Source organism: Asparagus officinalis, chromosome 5 (genome assembly GCF_001876935.1).
Source record: "Asparagus officinalis chromosome 5, Aspof.V1, whole genome shotgun sequence".
Taxonomy (NCBI): Eukaryota; Viridiplantae; Streptophyta; class Magnoliopsida; order Asparagales; family Asparagaceae; genus Asparagus; species Asparagus officinalis.
Window position 1 is genome coordinate 90195744 of NC_033798.1, and position 16964 is coordinate 90212707.

Below are 16964 nucleotides of genomic sequence, written 5' to 3' on the forward strand. Positions count from 1 at the left end.
CATCACCACTCCCTGTTCCCTAAGCTCCGGTCTCAAAAGATAGCAACATAAACAATAAGCTGAATCTTTTGAAACGGTGGAAATTATGTTTTCATGGTTGTGAACCTTTTTGCAAGTATGCTCTCCAAATTTTATCTTGACAATTTAGATGATAGTTTAAGATTCTAGGCCATTGTCCAGGAACTGTCGGAAGATTTTTCAAGTCAACTTGTAAAATATTTTTCTTCGAAGAAGGCTACACTTGAGAAACAGATGATTGCTCATCAGAGATCTTCCTTTTAAAATAGTTTTCCATGACTAGGATCTATAACACAAACAACACATTATATAAATAGAGATGTTTCTATTTATCTAAGCTAATTAATAAGGCAATCGCTGAAATTAAAATTTGAATGTTAATTCAATTAATAATTTAATGACATACATTTAAAATCTTAAATAGAATCATAATTCAACTATAGATAGTTGAACAGTAAATAAGAAAAGAAAAGATGTTAGAGCTTACAATTTTTAAAGGATGTTAAGAGTTCTAAACACACTATTAGGCAAATAATTCCTTGAATCTTGATTGTAGATGATTTTTGGATGCTCTCAATCTCACCAATTTGTGCAGAGGCAAAAATTTGATAGACACAAGCCCAAATGCTGTACAATTGCAATCAAATAGGTCAAAGAAAAGATCATGAAAGCTTCCCTAAAAACACTAAATTATATGTAAAAACTCCAAAATTTATAACTAAAGAAAAGATTAAACTTACTGGAACTATGAATAGATGGGTAAAGAATTAACAATCCATCCTTTCGAGAAGCCTAAGTTAAGAAAAAAGGGGGGTTTCTGAAAATTTCTAACTTTTCTAAATTTTAGAGCAAATATTTATAACTTCTATAGAACACCCTTACTTTTGCACGACTTTCCAACAGAGAAGAATATAGGGGGCTGTTTGGTTCCCTGTTTTTGAGGGAAATGCTCTCTTGAAAGCCTGCTAAAAGTGTCAAAAATGTTACTTTTTAACATGCTTTCAAGAGAAAAAATTTCTAACCAAACGGGAAGAAGGCAAAGTGTAAAGGAATAATTTTGGATTTTTGATTCGTCTTTTGTCGCTAGGAAGAAGACGAGCGGTGGTTCCGAGATTATTTTTGCAGAGAGAGAGAGAATAGGAAGCAGAATTGTTTTGGTTTTTTTGGATTTTGATCTAACAGGGGGACTTGTGTGACGTGACTAATTAAACAGATGGGATTAGTGTTTATAGTTAAGATTGTGAGGGCAGATATTTTTAATATGGAACTAAGTTTACCGGTCTAGTAGGGGCATCTGATCTCACTGCTCCCACACTGTATCCGCATCTACTTTCCTTCCTCATATATCCCTCCAAATTAGATGAGGGCTTCTCTCTCTACACTTTTTATCCATTTTGCACTTTCTTTCACTTCACTCTACCTCATCTCACCTCACCTTCCTCTCCGAAAATTACGTATCAAAACTCCAAAGTTTTCGAAAGAGTTGAGAATCATATTTTTTATATTAATTCTACCAGTCAAGAAGGAAAATAATAATAAAGGCCCTCAGTTAGGATATTAAGTTTTTCCAGCTAATCTGAGGACAAAATACTAATTTATTTCATGTATTTTCCGAGTAACGTTTCAACCAAACATGAAAAACATTAATAATAGCCCTATCAATAAACTGAGACACGTAGTTGATCAATCTCTTTGGGAGACCATTAATTATGTAATATATAATACGAGTACTCACGATGCTTCTTAGCCACCAAAGCGACCTTCGACCCCAGAGCTTGCAATAAAATAGTAGCCAAAATTAGTGCACCTAAAACAAGCGACTCTTTAGAAGCCATATTCCCCTAGAAACGGGGTGAGATGTTCTGGACGATGAAAACGTGAGAGGGGGAGGTACTAATTTCAAGGCATGCATGATCCAGTTGAATTATTAAATTTTAGTTTATAATTAAATATATGAAACTTTATCCCAAGAAATAGGGGATTTGATACAAGCAGCATTTGCATGAAAATTACTATAGCACGTGTAATTTTGGCAGAAAATTAATGTTAGGAAAATATCAGATACGCTCTGACACCCATTGTTGGGGATTCAAGCTACCAAACGTTGGTACAACTGCTCCTTAGCTATTCGACCACCTGTCAAATATGAACCCTCTGCGGAATTTGCCCTACCGGATCTTGTGTTAAGCAATGAAAAAAAAATCACAGCAAATCAAAAATAATTGCAAGAATAGAGAACGCCGAGTTTTAACGAGGTTTAGCAACTTGCCTACGTCCTCGGGAGCCACACAAATAATTTTCTTTATATTAAAGAAGATTACAAAGCTTGTATAAGAGCAGATCTCAACTTGAGATCTCTCAAGAAAGAATCAATAGAAAAAACTATCTATTGTTCAAAATAAGGGCGCGAGTTTTTCCCACAGGAAAAACTCCTCTCACTCTCCTCAATAAATGCTACAGGAACTGTGATTAAATGAACGAGATTTTCCTCTAAAAATCTCAAGCTCAATTTAATGGCCGCCGCTAGGAAGTTTGCACTCTGAAGAAGAAAAATCGGGGCTACAACTTTTTCTCGTGCACAGGGTTCCCTTAAATAGGGAAACCCTAGGGCAAAAGGGGAGTGGGATCCAGCTGGATCCAACACAGCATGCAGGGGAACTTCGCCTTCGCCTCCACGTCCGTAGCAGGCGAGATTCTCTCTCCACACACATGCGATCTTAACACCTGTTCGAGCTTGCCTGACGTTGCTCAAACCCGAGCTCGCCTGTCCTCAATCAAATCCGCCTGCACTCAAAACAGCTTTGATCTCGATAGCATAAAGGGCCTCGCCTGAAGCCCTAAAACTTGCCAGAGAGGGTCTCTCCCTCGCCAGCTCTGGACTTCGCCCGCACGAGGCCGCCGAACTCGAGTTCGCCAGGAGAGCATCGCCTGCAGCCAGTGACTTCGATCTCAAGCTCGTCTGAGCTCGCCTCCGCCGCTTGATCTCGCCGGAGCTCGCCGCCGACGAGGTTTATGTCTACACCCATTTCCAACAATCTCCCACTTGGAGATCAAACCGTCATCAGCAAGCTCTCTTTACAAGCATCTTCTCCTGTGTGTCTCCGCCCTCATCTCGTACATATGAAGGCCAACTGAAGTTGCGCACAACTCCAGTTTCTGAATGGTGACTGCCTTAGTCAACATATCAACAGGATTTTGGCTCCCCAAAATCTTTTCCAACTGTAACTTCTCATCCTCAATCATCGAGCGTATGAAGTGGTAACATAACTCGATGTGCTTCATTCTGGCATGAAACACTGGGTTCTTGGCAAGGTGTATAGCACTTTGGCTATCATAATAAAGAACTTCGTTCCCCTACTTCAGACCCAACTCTTCTAGGCACCCTGTTAACCATATAATCTCTTTGCTCGCCTCTGTCACTACGACATACTCTGCCTCAATTGTGGACAACGTCACAGTCTTCTGCAAACGTGAGACCCAGCTCACTGCTGTCGACCCTAAGGTATAAATATACCCCGTGGTGCTTCGCCTCGTATCATGATCACCGGCAAAATCTGCATCCACGTATCCCTGCAGTACCCTTCGCCTCGTATCATGATCACCGGCAAAATCTGCATCCACGTATCCCTGCAGTACCAACTCTTTTCTCCCGAAACACAGTGGCATATTCGCCGGCAAAATCTGCATCCACGTATCCCTGCAGTACCAACTCTTTTCTCCCGAAACACAGTGGCATATTCGTAGTTCCTCTCAGATATCGTAATATCCATTTCACAACCTCCCAATGCTGCTTCCCTGGGTTGCTTGCAAACCTGTTCACAACTCCCACTACATGGGCAATATTCGGCCTCGTACAAACCATTGCGTACATCAGACTACCAATGGCTGATGAATAGGGCACCTTCTTCATGTGCTCCTTCTCTGCATCATTCTTGAGTGATTGTTCACCAAACAATTTGAACTGGCTTCCAAGGGGCGTGCTAAAGACCTTAGCATTCTGCATGTTGAATCTCTGAAGTACTTTATCAATGTATTCAGACTGACTCAACTTTAACGTCCCTTCAGCCGCATCCCGGCTGATCCGCATCCCAAGAATCTGCTTCGTTGCACCCAGATCCTTCATGAAAAAATCCTTTGCTAACTGCTTCTTTAGCTTGTTTATCTTCTGTAAACACGGTCTTGCAACTAACATGTTATCAACATACAGCAATAACACGATATAGTTGATTCCGAACCTCTTGAAGTAACAACAATGATCTGAATTGCATCTGCTATAGCCATTACTCTACATGAAGTTATCGAACTTCTTATACCACTGCCGTGGAGCCTGTTTCAATCCGTATAAGCTCTTCTTGAGCCTACACACCATCTCTTCCTTTCCTTCCTCGATGAAGCCAACAGGTTGCTTCATATAGATTTCTTCATCTAAGTCGCTATGAAGAAAGGCAGTCTTCACATCTAACTACTCGAGGTAGAGATTTTTAGTAGCTACCAAGCTCAACACCATCCTGATGGTTGTGAGCTTCACAATGAGGGAAAATATCTCCGTATAGTCTACTCCTTCCTGCTGTTGGAACCCCTTTACGACTAATCTGGCCTTGTATCTCTTCCTTCCATCACTCTCCTTCTTGACTCGGTAAACCCACTTGTTATGTAAGGCCTTCTTCTGTGCAGGTAGCTGGGCTAACTCCCATGTCTCGTTCGAGTGGAGAGAATCCATCTCTTCTTGCATTGCATGCTGCCATTGCTAAGATTCGCTCACTTGCATAGCCTCCTCATAGCATTCTGGTTCTCCGCTATCTGTTAAAAGTAGGTAGTCTAGTAACGAGAGATACTTGGGATTCAGTTTGGGTACCCTAGATGATCTCCTAAGCTCCTCACTCTGGGTTATCGGTTCAACGGAACTGATGGCCCGTGATTTATCAGGTACGCTGATGTATGCACTGCGTCCACCCAAAAAGTTTTAGGTAGACCTGCATGTAGACGCATGCTCCTCGCATGCTCTGTCTGCATTCTGTACATTCTTTCTGCTACGCTGTTCTGTTGCGGCGTTCCTGGAGTAGTCCTCTCCAAACGAATCCTGTTCAGAGCATAGAACTTCTTGAACTCCTCTAATTCATCTTCTCCACCATTGTCTTATCTTAGACACTTCACCTTCATATCTGTCTTATTCTCCACCATGATTTTCCACTTCTTGAATATGCTGAACACCTCTGACTTGTGCTTCATGAAGTATACCCACACCTTCCTCGAGTGATCGTTGATAAAGGTGACGTAGTACGCCGAACCGCCAAGAGAAGACACGCTAGCTGGACCCCATATATCTGTATGAACAAGCTCTAGCTTGTGAGCTTTAGGTGGTCTTCCACCCTTCAGAAAACTAACTCTCTTCTGCTTTCCGAAAATACAGTCTTCGCAAACACCAACTTCTACTGAATCGATGCCGGTTAGTTTCCATTTTGAGTGTAGAATCTTCATACCCTTCTCACTCATGTGTCCCAGCCTGTTGTGCTACAGATATGCACTCTCCTTACCTGCAGCAATCGCGAGGGTGTCACTCGCGTGTGAAGTTAGGTAGAGGATACCGGTCTTGTTACCACGGACAACCACCATTGTACCGTTGGAGATTTTTCACGAATCTCCGGTGAATGTTGTAACATAGCCTTCTACTCCAAGCTGACCTACCGAAATAAGATTCCTCTTCAACTTCGGTATATGTTTGACGTTCTTCAGAGACCACTTGGGGCCCTTCAACTATATTTGCACGTCGCCTCTTCCAATGACACTACATGGTTCATTATCTCCCAAGTATACTTTTCTAAAGTTCCTTGTTACATAGTTCTGAAATAGTTTTCTATTAGCAGTGGCGTGGAAAGAGGCTCCCGAATCAATGACCCATGAATCAGAATTGCTATCCATAGCGAGAATCAGCGCATCTTGCACAATATGAGCCTCCTGCTCATTTTTCTTGGGTGCTTTATAGGTAGAAGACATGTGGCCCTCCTGGCCACAGTTCCAACATTTCCCCTTGATAGGTCTCACCTTCGAGTTTGGCCTTTTCTTCTTCGACTTCGATCGATTCCTGTTTTGGTTCCCCTTATTATGGCTTCTGCCTCTCTGCTCGAGATTTAGGGCTGAACCCCGAACCTTCTGATTCATTCGATTTTCTTCTAACCTCCTCGGATAGAATCATAGCTACCACCTCCTTCATCTTCAACTTCTCCTTCCCTGTCGAGTTGTTGATTACGGTCATGCAACCTGCCCAACTATCCGGCAACTGCTATAGTGTTAATAGGGCCTGTACTTCGTCATCAAACATGATGTCCACTGAGACGAGTTGATCAACAATCATGCTGAAATCGCTGAGATGTATCGTGAAGGAACATCCTTCTGCTATCTTGAGGTTGAATAGCGTCTTGACGAGATGCACCTTATTTGTAGCTGACGGTTGCTCGTACATCATTGCGAGCGCTTTCATAAGCCCCACCATCGTCTTCTCCTTTAATATATTGTGTGCTAAAGATTTTGCAAGGGCTAATCGGACTTGCCCTAAGGCTTTTCAATCCAATATTTACAAATCCTCGTCGGATTCTTCTTTCCTCTTTCTTTACCCATCAATGGACGGTAAAGATCCTTCTGGTACAGATAGTCTTCCATCTGTGACTTTCAGTAGGCGAAGTCTGATCCGTCAAACTTCTCAATTTTAGATTTGCCTTCTTCTGAAATTTCTTACACACTCAGATCTGAACAAGAGCTCTGATACCAGTTGTTAGGAAAATATCAGATACGCTCTGACACCCGTTGTTGGGGATTCAAGCTACCAAACGTTGGTACAACTGCTCCTTAGCTATTCGACCACCTGTAAAATATGAACCCTCTATGGAATTTACCCTACCGGATCTTTTGTTAAGCAATAGAAAAAAAAAGAAATCACAGCAAATCAAAACTAATTGCAAGAAAAGAGAACATCGAGTTTAAACGAGGTTCAGCAACTTACCTACGTCCTAGGAAGCCATACAAGTAATTTTCTTTATATTAAAGAAGATTACAAAGCTTGTATAAGAGCAGATCTCAACTTGAGATCTCTTAAGAAAGAATCAACAGAAAAAACTATCTATTGTTCAAAATAAGGGCACGAGTTTTTCCCACAGGAAAACTCCTCTCACTCTCCTCAATAAATGCTACAGGATCTGTGATTAAATGAACGATATTTTCCTCTGAAAATCTCGAGCTCAATTTAATGGCCGCCGCCAGGAAGTTTGCGCTCTAAAGAAGAAAAATTGGGGCTGCAACTTTTCTTGTGCACATGGTTCCCTTAAATAGGGAAACCCTAGGGCAAAAGGTGAGTGGGATCCAGCTGGATCCAACACAGCACGCAGGCGAACTTCGCCTTCTCCTCCACGTCCACAGTAGGCAAGAGTCTCTCTCCACACACAGGCGATCTTCACACCTGTTGGAGCTCGCCTGACATTGTTCAAACCCAAGCTCGCCTGTCCTCTATCAAATCCGCCTGCACTCAAAACAGCTTTGATCTCGTCGGCATAAAGGACCTCGCATGAAGCCCTAAAACTCGCCAGCAGAGGGCCTCGCCCTCGCCAGCTCTGGACTTTGCCCGCACGAGGCCGCCGACCTTGAGTTCGCCAGGAGAGCATCGCCTGCAGCTAGTGACTCCGATCTTAAGCTCGTCTGAGCTTGCCTCCGTCGCTTGACCTCACCGGAGCTCACCGCCGATGAGGTTTGGATCTACACCCATTTCCAACAATTAAGTGAGTAAAAATAGAGAAATTATTGAATTGAAAGGAACCAAAGTTCCAGCAAGGAAAGAGTAGATCTTGAAGAGAATACAGAAAAAACGACAGAAAATAGGTTTGGACTTCCAGCGGTCGACAGCGAGTGGCGCGATGGTCGACCGCAAATGTGCACGCAAGCTAGAAAAGTCTCTGGACTTTTCGTGGTCGATCGCGATTAGCGCGACGATCGACTGGCCAAACCCTGTAATGTTTTTCACTCTCTATCGTTCTGTCCGGTCGACCGCGAGTCGGGCTGGGCCTGCGTTTGGTTAACCTTTTGCATTGGGTTTGTGTTTTGATATAAATTGAAGCACAACTTTCTAGAGTTTCGTAACAGAGATTTTAGATTGTACTAAGCATATTGAGAGGAAGAATTTGTGAGCGAGTTGAGAGATTTGGTTTAGGGTTAATGTGAGTGATTTTGTGAGATTGTAACCCTTTGTACTCTTCTTAATTTAGTGAAATCTCCCCCATCCTCTCCCCGTGGAGTAGGCAAATTATCAAATCACGTATATATCTGTGTTTGGTTTGATTTGTCGTATTTGGTTTGAATTGTGCTCGTGTGTGGTTGGTTCTTTTCTCCCGTGATCACAGATTCGTTCGGTGTGCGAGCACGCTTCCGCATAGGTGCGCAACAATTGGTATCAAAGCTTAGATTTTAAGTCTAGGGTTTTGACATTAGGTGGAGAAAGATTCATCGTGGAAGCTTGGTTATTGGAGTTCTAGGCTTCGGTGGAGATAGGGTTTGGAGTTGCCGTTGAAGATCTCGCTTTCCTCGTGTGGTTAGGAGTTCTATTTGGAATCTAATCTTGGGTTTAGTTGGGTAATTCCTCAATCCTTTCAAAGTTTGAATCTTTCTTTGCAATTTGGAGTTAGTGATTATGGGTAAAGAAGTTGGTGAAAGAAGCAAGATGATGGGTACAGTTCAAGTTAGATTTTAGAACACTAAGATTAGTATGGTGAAGCATGACGGTAAGATCAGTTTTGGTTTGTGGATGAGCGATGTTCAGGATGCGCTAAATGTTCAAAAATTGGAGGAGACCATTATGTCCATGAGAAGCCACCAAAATATGAAGTGGCAATATAAGAAAAGATGAATAGGAACGCTTGTGGGGTGATCAAGTCTTGTTTGGAACAGGAGCTAAAATATGATGTGATTTGGGTGACGTCTGTAATGAAGATGTGGAAAATTCTCAACAACAAGTACCATACAAAGAGTGTTGAGAACAGATTGTACTTGCTGCATAGGTTATTTAGATTTTAGATGTCTAGGGTACCTCACTAGCAGTTCATGTGAACAACTACACTAAGTTGTTGTCGAACTTGGCCAATGTGGATGAAAAGATATCAGATGAGTACAAGACTATTATTCTTTTGGGCTCCTTATCGGATGAGGAGTATGATACCTTTGTGCTTATATTGTTGAACGGGAGATCTTCTATCACTTATAGTGAAGTGACTAACGCTTTGACGAATTATGATTTGAGGAGGAAGGACAATGAGACTTCCCATGCTAGTACTTTAGGAGATGCCTTGTCGACGAGAGGTAGAAGCCCATATCCGAGAGGTGACAATAGAGGCAGGTTAAAGTCAAGAGGCCATCACCAGCTAGGAAAGAACCAATATGCATTCTGCAAGGAGCAGGGATATTGGAAGAGAGACTGTCCAAAGATCAAGGAGAAGGAGAATAGAAAGAAGAAGGGCTTGGAGGCTAATGAGGTGAATGTTGCGAAATGCGATGATTTTGATGATTTGAGCTTTTCTCTATTATTACTCCGGAGGTGAACCACTTGGATGCATCAGATTGGATGCTTGATTCTGGTGCTACTTATCATGTGACTCCTAGGCGAGATTGGTTTTCATCATTTGAGAGACTCGATGGAATTGTTGTTGTCATGGAAAATGATCAATCCTGTGGTATTTGTGGGATAGGTACCGTGTGGACTCGGATGCATGATGTAGTAGTTCATGAATTGAAGAATGTGAGATTTATTCCTCAGTTGAAGAAGAATCTTATCTCAGTTAGAGCTTTGGAGGTGAAGGATTCATGGTGACATTTGAGGATGCTGTAGCAAAGGTTACTAAGGGATCTTTAGTGGTGATGAAGGGAGTCCGCAGTCAGAACTTATATTATATAAATGGGAGCACCGAGATTGACCAGGTTGCTTTGGCTATTTCAGAGGCAGATATTAGCAAACTTTGGCACTATAGGTTGGGGCACACAGGAGAGAAGTCACTGCAGGTTTTGTGCAAGCAGGGGCTATTCAAGGGAGCGAAGAGTGGAAAAGTTGAGTTTTGTGAGCACTGTGTACCTGGCAAGAAGATGAAGGTGAAGTTTAGGACAGCCATGCATCGAACGAGGGGCATCCTGGATTATGTACACACAGATGTTTGGGGTCCTACCAAGACTGTATCACTTGGTGGTCGATATTGGTTCGTCACGTTTGTTGATGACTATTTTAGGTGTTGTTGGATGTACACCATGACGAAGAAGAGTGAAATCCTAGATATATTTGTGAAGTAGAAGAAGAGGTTGGAGCTGCAGACTGGAAGAAAGATCAAGACGTTATGATCCGACAATGACGACGAGTACACATCAGACCCCTTTCTGTAGCTATGTCGAGACGATGTTAAATTGGGTGTGGTTTGGAGAAGATCCGATGTTTGTTGGTGCATAGTAGTTTGGAGAAGATCTTTTGGGCTGAGCCACTTTGATATGCGAGCCACCTCATTAATAGGCTGCATTCATCTGCGATTGAGGGGAAGACCCCTATAGAGATGTGGTCGGGAGAGCCACCACACGACTATGACCAGCTTAAGGTATTTGGGTGCCCCTACATACTATCATGTAAAGACTGATAAGTTGGAACCTAGAGTTAGGAAGGCCATATTTATAGGATTTAAGCATGGTGTCAAGGGATACAAGCTATATTTGTAGGATTCAAGCGTGGTATCAAGGGATACAAGCTATGGGATCCAGTTGATAGAAAGATTGTGCTGAGTAGGGACGTCACGTTTGATGAGGCTTCTATCTTGAAGCTTCCCAGCTCTCATCAGGTGGAGAAAGACCCGACAGAGGATATATCACAGGTGGTGGAGATCGATACAGCTCCATATTGTTCAGATAGTATAGTATTCATTAGAGTGCCGACTAAGGTGACGCCAGGCGAGCACGGCGATGAGGAGAAGGATACGGGTACAGTTATGCAGGATCAGAGACCAATGGCTCAGATTCAGGATTCTATTACGGTTCGGAGATAGAGGAGAGACATACAGATGCCAGCACGGTATACCGCCATAGTAGTTGCATATGCACTTTCAGTGGAGAGTATCGATGAGTTGGTGTCTACTACATTCAGAGAGGCCAAGCAGAGTTCAGAGGCTCATTCGTGGCAGGTGGCTATAGAGGAGGAGATGGTGTCTCGAATGATACATAGGAGCTTGTTGAGCTTCCAAAGGGGCGGAAGGTAATTGGTTGTAAGTAGGTGTACACGAAGAAGGAGGGCATTGAAGGCACTCCAGTGAGGTTCAAGACTAGATTGGCTACGAAGAGCTATGCAAAGGAGGAAGGAATTGATTATAATGAGGTTTTTCTCCAGTGGTGAAGCATTCTTCGATTCGCATTTTGCTAGCTTTGGTGGCATAGTATGGATTGGAGTTAGATCAGTTGGATATGAAGACGTTATTTCTTCATGGTGATCTTGATGAAGAAATATATATGACACGTGTGTATCTTTTTCTCTGCTTCGGGAGCTTAGTGATCCTCATGAGAGATTGAGGATAGGTGAATCTCATGATAGCATGAGAATAGAGGTGTCAATCAGTACAGTGGAATGTAGGTGGAAGCGTGGAACGAAACGATGAGCAGCAGATTCGAAGAATCTAGTTTTCAGCTTGTGAGTCGACTCATACATGTACATGAGTCGACTCATCAGGTTGAGTCGACTCATGCCTATCATGAGTTGACTCACAAAACCTATCCGTTTTGTCAAAAGTCTCTGACCAGTCGACTCATCAGTTATGAGTCGACTCATATGTGGTCATGAGTCGACTCATAACTGTTCATGAGTCGACTCATTGAAGGTTTTCTGGTTCGTTTCGGTTTCTGTTTGCACGAATTCCTGTTGGGGCTTGGTTTGATTATTTACTAGATTGTCATCCATGTTTGTACACCTATATAAAGGGTTGTTTAGGGTTTCTAAACATCATCTTATGATCTTAGAATCAGAAGAGAGGTTAGAGGCCATATGTAGATCTAAAGGGTTTTAGGTCTAAGTTGTTGAATATCATATCTCCATGATAGTATTTTGATGATAACAATTTATACATTGTGTACACTAACTTTAATATGCAGATTTCAATATCAGAATATGAACAAGTGCAAGATGTTTTCAAGGCATTATGAAGTGAAGAAAATAAAGAACAGATGAGATAATGTATTTTACATTTTCTTTACTTAGAATTTTTGTACAAGCCTTGATCACACACACGCACACACATACAAAATTAGAACACACTAACATAGGCTTAGTGTGTTGGTTAACTATAGAAATCCCCTATATTAACCATTAGAAATATAGTTAAAACTTAAGTATAAAAATATTTTATATCATAATTTTTACTCTTAGTAGTCGACTAATTAGAAGAATAGTCGACTACTCAAGCATAAAACTCAAATACATGTTTCTGTCAATTTACAGTATAGTCGACTACAATAGATTATAGTCGACTACTCAAGTGTTCGACAGAAACATAAGTTTCTGTTATTTTACAGTGTAGTCGACTAATCATCATTATAGTCGACTACTGAACTCAAATTTTATTTTATCAGTTTCTGTCAAAATACAGTGTAGTCGACTAATGAGCATTGTAGTCGACTACTGAGAAATTTTCTGAATACACAGAGTCTGTTTGAACTCAGTGTAGTTGACTAATGTCAATAATAGTCGACTACAGATATAGTTTTTCCAGTATTCAAAGTTTGAATTTATGACTGTTTATAGCCGTTTTTAAACGTTTTTAAAGTTCAAAAAATTGTCTTTTCAAGGGCTATAAATAGGTTATTTGTTCAGAAAAATTACAGAGACATACATACCAATAAGCTTTGATCTTTGTGTAATTTTTCAAGTGAAAAATATTCAGATTTTGTGAAAAAGAGAAGTTTCTGAAATTGCCTCTAAACATTCATCAAATATCTATCATTTAGGCAATTTACAGAGGTTAAAAGAATCCTAAGCCACTGCTGCACTTCACTACATATTCAAGGCTTATAGGATCAATTGTGTTCTTGCTTCAACAAGGATTTCTCTCGGGTTTGAGAGGGTTAATCTCTTGGTTTAGAGATTGGTGTTCAAATTGGTAAGGTGTTTGTCAATTGGTGTTGTAATTTGCAGGAACTAGCAAATTGGTCAGGTTTGCATTCGATTTTGTAAGTTTATTCAAAATCATAGTGAAAACTCTCAAGCGGGATTTACTTGGGGACTGGATGTACACCGGATTGGTGGAACCAGTATAAAATCCTTGTGTTTGTGATTGTGAATTTCTGAGATTGCTATTTTTCTTTGTAATTTATAATATACTTTGCATAAATTTTAAAAGAACACTATTCACCCCCCCTCTAGTGTTCAAGTGTATCTATTTCAGATCCTACATTTGATATCAGAGTAAGGTGAAAGATGGCATCGACAAATACTTCACAATTCAAAGAAGGTCACTCAACAAACCGTCCACCAATGTTCGATGGATTGAACTACAACTATTGGAAGTGCCGAATGAAGATTTATCTTTAATCAATTGGCTACGAACTTTGGAACGTCGTGGAAACGAAATATGAGAAGCCAACCACTCCTTTCGTGGAATGGACTACATCTCAAAGGAACAATGCAAACTTGGATTCTAAAGCAATGAATGCCTTATTTTGTGCACTTGACAAGAATGAGTTCAATAGGGTGTCAACGGCCACATCTGCATACGATATTTGGCATACACTTGAGGTAACTCATGAAGGTACAAATAAAGTTAAAGAATCTAAAATTTCTGTTCTTGTGCACAGATTTGAATTATTCAAGATGAAGGAAAATGAGACTATTGGAGAAATGTTCACAAGATTCACCGACATCACAAATTCTCTCATTGGTCTTGGAAAAACATATACACAAGTGGAGATGATAAGAAAAATACTTCGATCACTTACTCCACAATGAGAAAAGGAAAGCAATGGTGGTCACTTGGGATGATAGTGATGAATCATCCTCAGATGAAGAATTTGAAGAAAAGGAAAGTGCTCACATGTGTTTTATGGCACAAGATGAAGTAAGTGACAATGAAGAACTTTTAGATGTTTTCAATGAATTATATGAAACTTTTGTGAGATTAAAGACTTCACATAATTTTCTTAAAGGTGAAAATAAAAGATTACTTGAAGAAATTTCTGATTTAAATTCCTCTACTTTTTCTAATTCTCAAATAATTGAATTGAAAGAAGAAAATTTTTCTTTACTTAAAGAAAATGAATGTTTATCTAATGAGAATAATTATTTAAAATCAGAATGTAATGATTTAAATATTCGAATTAATAGTTTAGATAAAGATATTTCTTCTTTTAAATCAAGATATGAAGATATATGTTTAAATGTAAGCAAATTTAATAAAGGTAAAGAAAATCTTAATAATATTCTTTCTTTTCAAAGAGAATTACAAAAGACAAAAGGATTAGGTTTTCAAATTAATAAAAACAAATCAAAGAACACAATTTTTGTAATACCTTCTTGTGATTTGTATGAATATAGAAATAAAAATTTGTGTAAAAAGAAATCAAAATTCTTTTCAATTTGGGTTCCAAAAGAATTATCTTCTTTACATAAGAATTTTTATATTTCTGATTTTATTAAAAATATATGTTTATCATCTAACTATTTAGGCAAATCAAACTCATCATGAGTTTGGTTTCCTAAATGCTAATTTAAAGGACCCAACATAGTATGGGTACCAAAATATAAATGTTTATTATTTCAGGTACCCAAGAAAGATAGGTGGATTTTGGATAGTGGTTGTTCCAAACATATGACTGAAAACATACAATTATTGTCATATTTTCAAAACAAGGATGGTGGTACCGTTACTTTTGGAGATAACAACAAAGGAAAAGTCATTGGTATTGGATCCGTCGGTAATCCAAACAAACCTATCATTGATAATGTTCTATTAGTTGATGGTCTTAAACATAATTTACTTAGTATTAGTCAACTTTGTGATAAAGGTTTTAAAATTGTTTTTGAAAAAGATTCATGCTTAATTTATGATATTGATTTGATAACTGTTATTTTTAAAGGCCATAGAAAGAATAACATATATGTCTTATCAATGAAAAATATTTCAAATGAACATTGTCTAATTGCATCATCTAATGATTCTATTTTATGGCATAAAGATTTTGGACATGTTAACTTTAAACATATGTCTAAGATTTCTAAAAATGATTCAGTAAATGGTTTACCTAAGATGTCTTTTAAAAATAATTTTTGTGATGCATGTCAATAAGGAAAAATGCACAAATCTTCTTTTAAATCTAAAAATATACTATCTACAAATAGACCATTAGAATTAATTCACATAGATCTTTTTGGTCCATCTAGAGTAGCATCTTTAAATGGAAGTAGATATGCATTTGTTCTTGTTGATGATTATTCTAGATTTACATGGGTAATTTTTCTTAAACATAAAAATGATGCTTTTAATGAGTTTTCTATATTTTGCAAAAGAATTCAAAATCAAAAATCTAATTCTATTATCTCTATACGTAGTGATCATGGAGGTGAATTTGAAAATGAATTATTTACAAATTATTGTGACAAACATGGTATATCACATACTTTTTCTTTTCCTCGTGCTGCTCCACAAAATGGAGTTGTAGAAAGGAAAAATAGAACTTTACAAGAATGTGCTCGAACCATGTTGTGTGATAGTAATTTACCTAAATATTTTTGGGCAGAAGCTGTATCAACAGCTTGTTATGTATTAAATAGAGTTTTATTAAGACCTATTTTAAAAAAAACCTTTTATGCATTATTTTATAACAAAATTCCTAAAGTATCTTACTTTAAAGTTTTTGGTTATAAATGTTTTATCTTAAACACAAAAGATAACTTAGATAAATTTGATTCTAAATCTGATGAAGGAATTTTTGTTGGATATTCTAATCATAGTAAAGCATATAGGATATATAACAAAAGAACACTAGTTATTGAAGAATCTTTACATGTTTCTTTTGATGAAAATTTTTCAAAAACATCTATTGTATTAAATAATGATGATGATTTAATTGATACTATTCATGATACTCCTATGATAGATATTATAAAAGATGAAAATATACAAAATAATTTACCTAAAGATTTTGTAGAAGTTAAAAATCATCCACATGATTTAGTTATTGGAAATATTTCTGATAAAGTAACTACTAGATCTCATTTTAATTTGATTGCTCATAATGCTTTTATTTCAACTATTGAACCTAAAAATATAAAAGAAGCTCTTCTTGATGATTCATGGATAATTGCTATGCAAGATGAACTTAATCAATTTACTAGAAACAATGTTTAGGATCTTATACCTAGACCTTAAAATAAATCCATTATTGGAACAAAATGGATTTTTAGAAAAAAATTAGATGAATTTGGTCAAGTTGTTAGAAACAAAGCTAGATTAGTTGCTCAAGGTTATAATCAAGAAGAAGGAATTGATTATGATGAAACTTATGCACCTGTTGCACGATTAGAATCAATTAGGATTTTACTTGCATTTGCATGTTTTATGAATTTTAAATTATTTCAAATGGATGTTAAAAGTGCTTTTCTAAATGGTTTTATAAAAGAAGAAGTTTTTGTAGAACAACCTCCAGGTTTTGAACATGAAAGTTTTCCAAATCATGTTTTTAAACTTAAGAAAGCATTATATGGTCTTAAACAAGCACCTCGTGCATGGTATGATAGATTAAAGAAATTTCTTTTAACTTCAGGTTTTGATATTGGAAAAGTTGATTCAACATTGTTTATTAAGAAAATAAATAAAGATATTTTACTAATTCAAATATATGTAGATGATATTATTTTTGGTTCTACTAACAATAATCTTTGTCAAGAATTTGCTAAGAATATG